The sequence below is a fragment of the Amblyomma maculatum genome, chromosome 1 (genome assembly GCF_055883805.1).
Source record: "Amblyomma maculatum isolate TAMU_Amacu chromosome 1, ASM5588380v1, whole genome shotgun sequence".
Classification (NCBI taxonomy): domain Eukaryota; kingdom Metazoa; phylum Arthropoda; class Arachnida; order Ixodida; family Ixodidae; genus Amblyomma; species Amblyomma maculatum.
Window position 1 is genome coordinate 239105447 of NC_139344.1, and position 7382 is coordinate 239112828.

Sequence of the window (7382 nt, forward strand, 5' to 3'; positions counted from 1 at the left end):
TTAACATATTCCATTATAAGCCCTGAGGCAATAAACGTTATAAAAAAAAAAAAAGATGTTTAACGCTTTTCCAAACTCTCAAACTTTGTCTCACTCTCTCAGTGCCAAACCGTCAAGCAAAGCCATGCGAAACCAGGCCAAACATTGCTTTCGCATGCCTTAATCGGTTTAAGCGACGTTAAACTCCCGGCTAATTTTACACAATGACGTATACAGCTCGTTCCGCCGAAAGGGGGCCGTTACATGCTGTGACCCGACACTGGACGCACGCTATAACGTCAACTCTTAGGCGGTGCCCAAGGGTCTAAAGAATTTTTACCCGTACTATTAGTTTTGGTCCACTGAGACCTTGGCGAAACATAACCGAATTTCACCAACGATTCTTATTGACCGGAGGAATGGAAAGAAAAAAAGAAAAGCCCGCCACTATTAGTCCCGATTTCTGCATGCAGACTTCCGATGTAACTGCACAAGTAGCAATTCGGACTGTCAGCTTCATATTTCTTCACAATCCGGAGGACGGACATATCGCAGTAAATTTTAGAACTTTGGTCTGATAATGCCGCTGTGAAAAGCGAGCAGTTCTATTTGTTTCTTCCTTTAAAAAAAAAAAAAAATGGTAAGATATTGCTTCATTACGGAGGAAATTCGCACTTCCTGGTTAGAGAGACAAGAACTGATGGGTATATATTATTGCAAACCGATACCGTGTCCTCTCAAAAATCTTGCGTTTCCGTAGCGTTTCCGCTTCATGTGTGATGGGAGGTTTCAGTACACATTGCACTTTGGTAGCCAATGTCAGACTCGGCGTTTTGGATGACACGTAGTGCAAGCCCAGTTTGATTTCTTGCACGCGCAAATACCTACGAGTGTAGAGGAGCAACAATCCGCTACCACAGTCAAATAAATGGGATAAACTGAAATGTGAAGCATGATGCAGCCGATGCCAGGAAGAAGAGAAGATTAGCTTCTCACTCGTTCGTTTGGCTAATATAGGCACATACCTGAAAGAAAAAAAAAATTACTGGCTGATGTAAACAAATGCGGATCGCCGTACGTGCGTTCATCTCGTGGAACTCCACCTGGTGTGCATCAGCGCTGTTACGATGGGCCCGGAAGGCTCCACGGGACCTTATCAGTCAGCGTTTGCATCTGGAGATGTTGGCTGGTGAGCCGGGGACGAAATCACAGGGAGAAAAGGGATATCTTAGACAAGAAGAAAAAACCACCACGAAATACGTGGTTCACATAGGACCGCCCCTCCACGAACGACCCGTAAATTCGCCCTTGTGGTTGGCCTTTATTCGTTCGTTGGTATCTACGCCCTGCAGGTAGCACGCAAAATAGAGCGTTTGCGTCTGGTTACCTCTACAGTACTTGCGCCGATCGACGAGCATCGGAGGAGTGATCGCACGCCACCTAGATTTCCTCATCTCTGTTATTTTCTTTTCTCCGCTCTAACAACTGAATGTATTTTCTGTGGCAGAGTCCCCGGCCTTTTTTCTTTTTCTTCGCATATTTAAGTCTCCAATATTGAAGAAGATTTGCTCGTATCGGCATGAAAAAAAAAAAAAAAAGTTCTCCAGCAGAGGGTGCTTTCTTTGTCTTATCTCTCGAAAATTGCGCTTGTCCTTCAAGCATACCTGCAGCTTCAAGCACTCGTTATGCGCCAGTAACGGGATTTCGCCTTAATTATTCTCTTTCCGCGCTTGTGTCTCATTCAAGGAAGCGCTCGAAAGAGAAAAATAATGATCTGAAGCGCGCCTCTCCTCATCTCCCTTATCGACCTTCTTTCTCCCTGTGCGTATCGTTCGCCTGCCCCGCTGCTCCTCAGCCTGTTGGGCCCCATGCCGTGGAAAGAGGAGCGACTAATTTGACTCGCACTAAGGGGCCACCTCTAACAGTGCCACCAAGGAGTCCCGAATGCCTCCGTCTCTCGCTCCACGGCCGAGTGTTTCTCAGCTGGGAACAGGATCGTTAATGCGGCCCTATAGAGGCGCTGCTGCATCAGGACGCCGCTGCTGTCGTCACCGCCGCCAAGGTGGAAGGGGGCCAGAGGGGGGTGCACGTTGAATTTCATGAAGGCTCCCCCAACTCAGCACTTTTCGTCTCGCGGCGCGGGCCGTCCTCCCTTGGGGCGGCCAAGCTACATTAGCCAGTATTGTTCCCGAGGAGCCCTTTTCCGCCGCCGGCCCTCGCTTTGCCAGGACGCTGGAGTAATGAAGCGGTTCTGAATTGCGGAGTGACCCCGGCATCGCTGGGCCGAGCTTCCCTTCACCTCTCGGCCGCTCGCGCTTTCGCAGAACCCCTCCTCGCCTCCCTAGGCGTCCGTATTTCCAGGGCTTTCCCTTCCCTCAACTCTCTCCCCTCAGGCGTCGGTTGGCACGAACGGCTTCTGATGGCACGGTCGAGCCATCAAATGCCCTGCCATCTCCACGTGCGATATGACACGAGCGCATCGCACATGTGCCACCTCCGAAATCGAGCTTTTAAGCCTTTTTTTTTTTTTTATTTGCCTGCTACTTTTAGTTGCGACATAAGGTATTTCGAAAGCGCGGGAGTGTGGTAATGTACCGTACAAAATGCATCCATGATTTCTCTCAACTGAAGGTAATGTGAACATGCGCAGACTTAAGCACGGCATTCATGCCAATGTTTTTCTTCAGTCAGTGCAAAGTAATCTGTAAATATACATATTCTGAAATTGATTACATATGTCACGAATCGTTATGCAATTGGTAGCAGGTTTTAAAACGTTTCAGATTTTCAAAGTAATATGCCACGATTGCACTGAAAATTCTCTCCCCCCTCTTTCCTAATTATTATGAAATTTTCATGCAGTTACGATAAGTCCACATTCTCACTCGCCAAAAATTTGATGTTGCTTTCATGTCAGTTATATTTTGACTCATTTCTCTCCTAAGAAATCATTAAGAACTTATGACTATGAGCTCACCGTAATCCTTTTGATGTGCTCCTGCTTGCAAACGAAATAAACGAAATAACATCGGAGCCTGCCAGAGTGGCAGTTTCCGCGACGTGTCACAAAGCTCCTTCAATATATGCTCCGGCATACTAGCGAGTAGCGATGAGCAACAAACACTTTATGTGCACACATGGATATGCCACGACCGAATGGCTCAAGCAAGCTTGCTGCACGAACCAATTAAGGTAGATCGAGGCACATTAGATATATACAAGTAAGGACAATACTCTCTGCCCAGCGCATTTTTGCAACAAATGCATGATCTCAACCGAGCCAGAAACGATGAGTATGCTACGTTTTTCAAATTTTAAGGGATAAAGAAAAAAAATCAGAATCGACGATGAAAAATCAGGCTTGGGCGCTATATTCAAAATGTATGTTTAAGATCTGTCGAAAATATTAGACCTGAAAATATGCTTTGAGCATACCTCGAATACGTGAAAAATACATGTGTGTGTTTAGCATATTGGTAATGTATTCAAAATTTACTTTTGTAAATATGAAATTAATTCGGTTGAAGTACACTTCGAGTATTCGTCCACACTAAAACTTATCTTTAATGCGTGCACTTTTTCCTCCAGTTCTAATCTCTGTCGCAAGTGGCGTCTAACCTAACTAACAGTATGCTACTAAAAACGAGTAATCGCGTGCCAGCACTTGGAGAGCGGCGCTAACAATGGTTAAGGAACAAATAATACCTGATAAATAATACCTGATACATAATTCTCATAACTAACTAGTTTCACATAGATATCCGTCAGGGACGAGGTCTACTGCTACGCGATGCCTATTGCTCCCGCTTTGTGCCATAAAGTTTCCACACGCACGCACTCAGATGGATGATTTGCAAAGCTCGGTATCGAGGGGCATGAAAATGGAGACAAAGTTCGCTTATTGGGACTGTGAATAAGTGAATAATAGTGAATAATAGCCTTTTTTTGTTTCTTGCTAGCCAGCTCTGCAACTGGAAATTCTCCGTGTATTTTTATTTTCTTAGAGCATTGGTGAGTATATTGCTGTCGCATTTGTCGTATATACCTGTTCCGTTTGGAAAAGTGCGCATCCCATTTCTTGTACATTTTAAGTGTATTCGAAGCATGCTAGAAATATACTTTTTGCGCATTATTTTTATACTCTTTTTTTTATACGATTTTTATACTATTTTTTATACTATTTTTATACTACAACGAAATAACCAAGGTGTTCCGCCTAGCTCGCAGAACTCTTCCACCCCTTTGCTCGGGGCTCAGTCGAGAGCAAGCCGTTTTATTCAGACAGCTACAGACGGGCTCACTCCCCAGCCCTTCGCTGATGCATAGAATGTATCCCGAGACGCACCCGACAGACAAATGCAGAGTCTGCCGAACGGAGACGGCCGGCTTCGCACACATGCTGTGGAATTGTACCAAGTACCAGGAAGAAGCTAAGTCTGGGAGGATCCTGCCGCGACTGGAAGCAGCCGCAGGGAGCGACAATCAAGAGGAACAACTCTGGGCCGTCCAGCAGGTCATCAAGGCGCTGGCCCGGCAGGGAACCAGCGAGCCGGCCACGGCGAGCGGGGACCCAGGCCGCGCGGCCGGTGCCCAGAGGACGACATAGGCCCCGTCCGGAGCGCGCGCGCGCGAGCGCGCGTTCTACTGCAGGCCCCGAATAAATGTTTTACCAATACAATCCAATATACTCTTTGTTAGGATGAAAAAAAAAAAAAAGAAGGTTATAGGTACATTCGTAATGCTTTGAAAGTATATTGTCAGTCTATTGTTGGAACATTTTTCATACTTGCATAACAAGCCGAACTCTATGGAGAACATTTTTAATATGTTAGAAATACACTAAGCGGCCAAAAAAAATGCATTTTTAACACATCTGAAAAAAAAAAAAAAAACGTATGCAGTAGTATATTTAAAATGTATTCATTCTACATTTTAAGTATAGGGACAAAGAAAAAACGAAATTAATATTAATAAATAAAATACATTTGAAATACATTTTTAGCACATCCTATTTTCTCTAAGGGTATAGTGTCATAGTTCTCGTATTAGCTCGAGATTATTTCTGGATTTGGGGCAAAAAAGAAATACTGCTGGCATCTAGCAGTGTGTACGCAGTGCAGTGGTTTGAGGCGAAAGCAAGATTCCTCGACAATCGAAGGGGGTTGACGGGACCCGCAGCGTTCCCGCTCAGGGAGAAAGTGGGTCGATGGCTTCTTGCGATGACGAACGACGCAACGCATTCGCAGAACCGCCGTGCTTCTTGCCGACGGCACGATGGGGGATCCCCTCGCGCCCTTACCCTGTTGCGCGACAGGCAGTGAAGGCACGCCGACAGAGACGGACGCGATGGATGGCTGTGCATGGTTTCGACGTCTGCGTCTCGTGTCAACAGCGAAGTGCGCCCGGTCATAAGCGAAAAGTGATGGCCGTCTTGGGAGCTGTGCGGTCATCTTGGCAAGATGTCACCTGCCAGTCATTAGCGTCGAGAGTGGTAGCGACGTGCATTTTAGGAGACTTTTAGCAGAGCGGTTTTACGGCCAGCGGAGCGGAGCGGACGAATTAGAACGCCGCTGCGCATGCGCGAAACGCTCAAACGGCCAGCTGGTTTACAGAGCTCCGCGCTCGGGCGCTCGCCTAGTCATCCCAGCGGAGCGCGTCCAGTGAGTTAACGTCGTCAAAGAGCAATATGGCTGCCTCCAATACGTTTTTTTCTAACATTACATACTTACTATTAGATTAAAAAGACCAGAAATGTTAAACAACACACTAAACATTCAAATAATGTCATTATTTAGCAGTTTTAGAATAATAAAAGGATGCGTGATTCATATTCGTTTCAGCGTAACTCCGCTGCTCATTATAAGGTGGGGCGGCACAACACTCCGCTCTACTACGCTTAATCGGGAGTTGTATATAAACGCTGCACTAAAACTCTTCACTGACGCTACGCTCCGCTGGCGCTCCGCTACGGGGCTCCCAGTGGAGCGGAACGTAAAGCCGCTCTGCTAAATGTCTGTGACCCCCACAACACCAAAATATCGGAATATTGCGTCTACCCTTTGTCGAGTTCTGTTTCCGCATGGCAAAGCGCAAGGTTTCGTACGCACCTGCAAAACAGCGCGTTTAAAGCCTACACAGCGTGTAGATAGAGTGTTTTGCCCGCGAATTGGCTGCGCGTGTGAAACGCATGGGCCAGTGCCGCCGAATTTGCACCATCGCAGGCGTTTTAGGCAACCGCTTCATTAGTCCGTGATGCGGCGTTTGGCAGCGCGAACGCGTACGTTTCGCACGCGGAGAGAACGAGAAGGAGAAAAACGCTCCACGCGGGTCAAGCTTCAGAATTTGTCGTATATACGAGCTTTTACCGATGCCATCAGGCTTATACAGACGAAGGAGTGAGTCTGATTATCATGCCGTTGAAATGGCTCTCAAGAATTCGTCCATTCCATCCGACATGAGCATCCGTCCGCCATGAGCGGCGTGAGGGGCGTGGCCACAGCATGGCTCCAACAATTTTGGCCACATTAGGTTCTGTAATGTGCACTGACAGTGCACTGGTGTCTTGCGTTTCGCTTCCATCGAAACGCAGCTATAGCACTACGCAGGCGTGGCAAACTTCACTTAGAAGTAGCGCAGAAGGCTAAAAAAAAATTTTTTTTTTTTTTTACAGGAACCATGGTACGTCGCTGAAGATTTAATTTCCTCTTCTTACCGCAGCTGGCATCGCACTGTTTATTTATAATGCCATCTTGTATTTGAAATAAAACTAGAGATCACACTCATATTCCGAGAGCACCTTGGCGTCAAAAAACGCAGTCACAGACCTTTCATCGGCCACTCGACCTCACTTTTAATCCCGGTTGCATTAATCAACGTTTATTACTGCAGCACCGGCATATCACGTAAGTAAACAATAACTTACAGGCGCCTAAAGCCTTACTGTCCTTCTTGAACTACACTTTCCAAAGCTGCTCCTGAGGGGTTTAACCCAGACACGAATAACTACTCATTATATATGTTTACTTGCACAGGCATACAGCGCCTCTTGGCAGCTTCATAATCGCGTTATCTAGTTCGGCTCGGTCCTCAGAGTGCAAACAAGAGTACTTGTAAAAGAAAGCTATACATCTAAAAAAATAAAAGCAGAGAACAAGTGGTAACTCAAAAGAAAACTAAATAGAAAGTAAGGGATGAATGTGTGCAGCCCAGTGGCCGCCGGAAGGCCCAACCACTTTTCTTTTCTTTTTTTTTTTCGTGTTGTTCGGAGGGCTGGCGAGAGGGATTCGTCTGGCACATGTGGTCGAGACGTTTTTATTCGGGGCAGCGAGGTGGCAGTGACTGTTCTTTTGCGGCTACGGCCGTTTCCTACTTTTGCGTCGATCCCTACAGGATTAGTCTTGCTA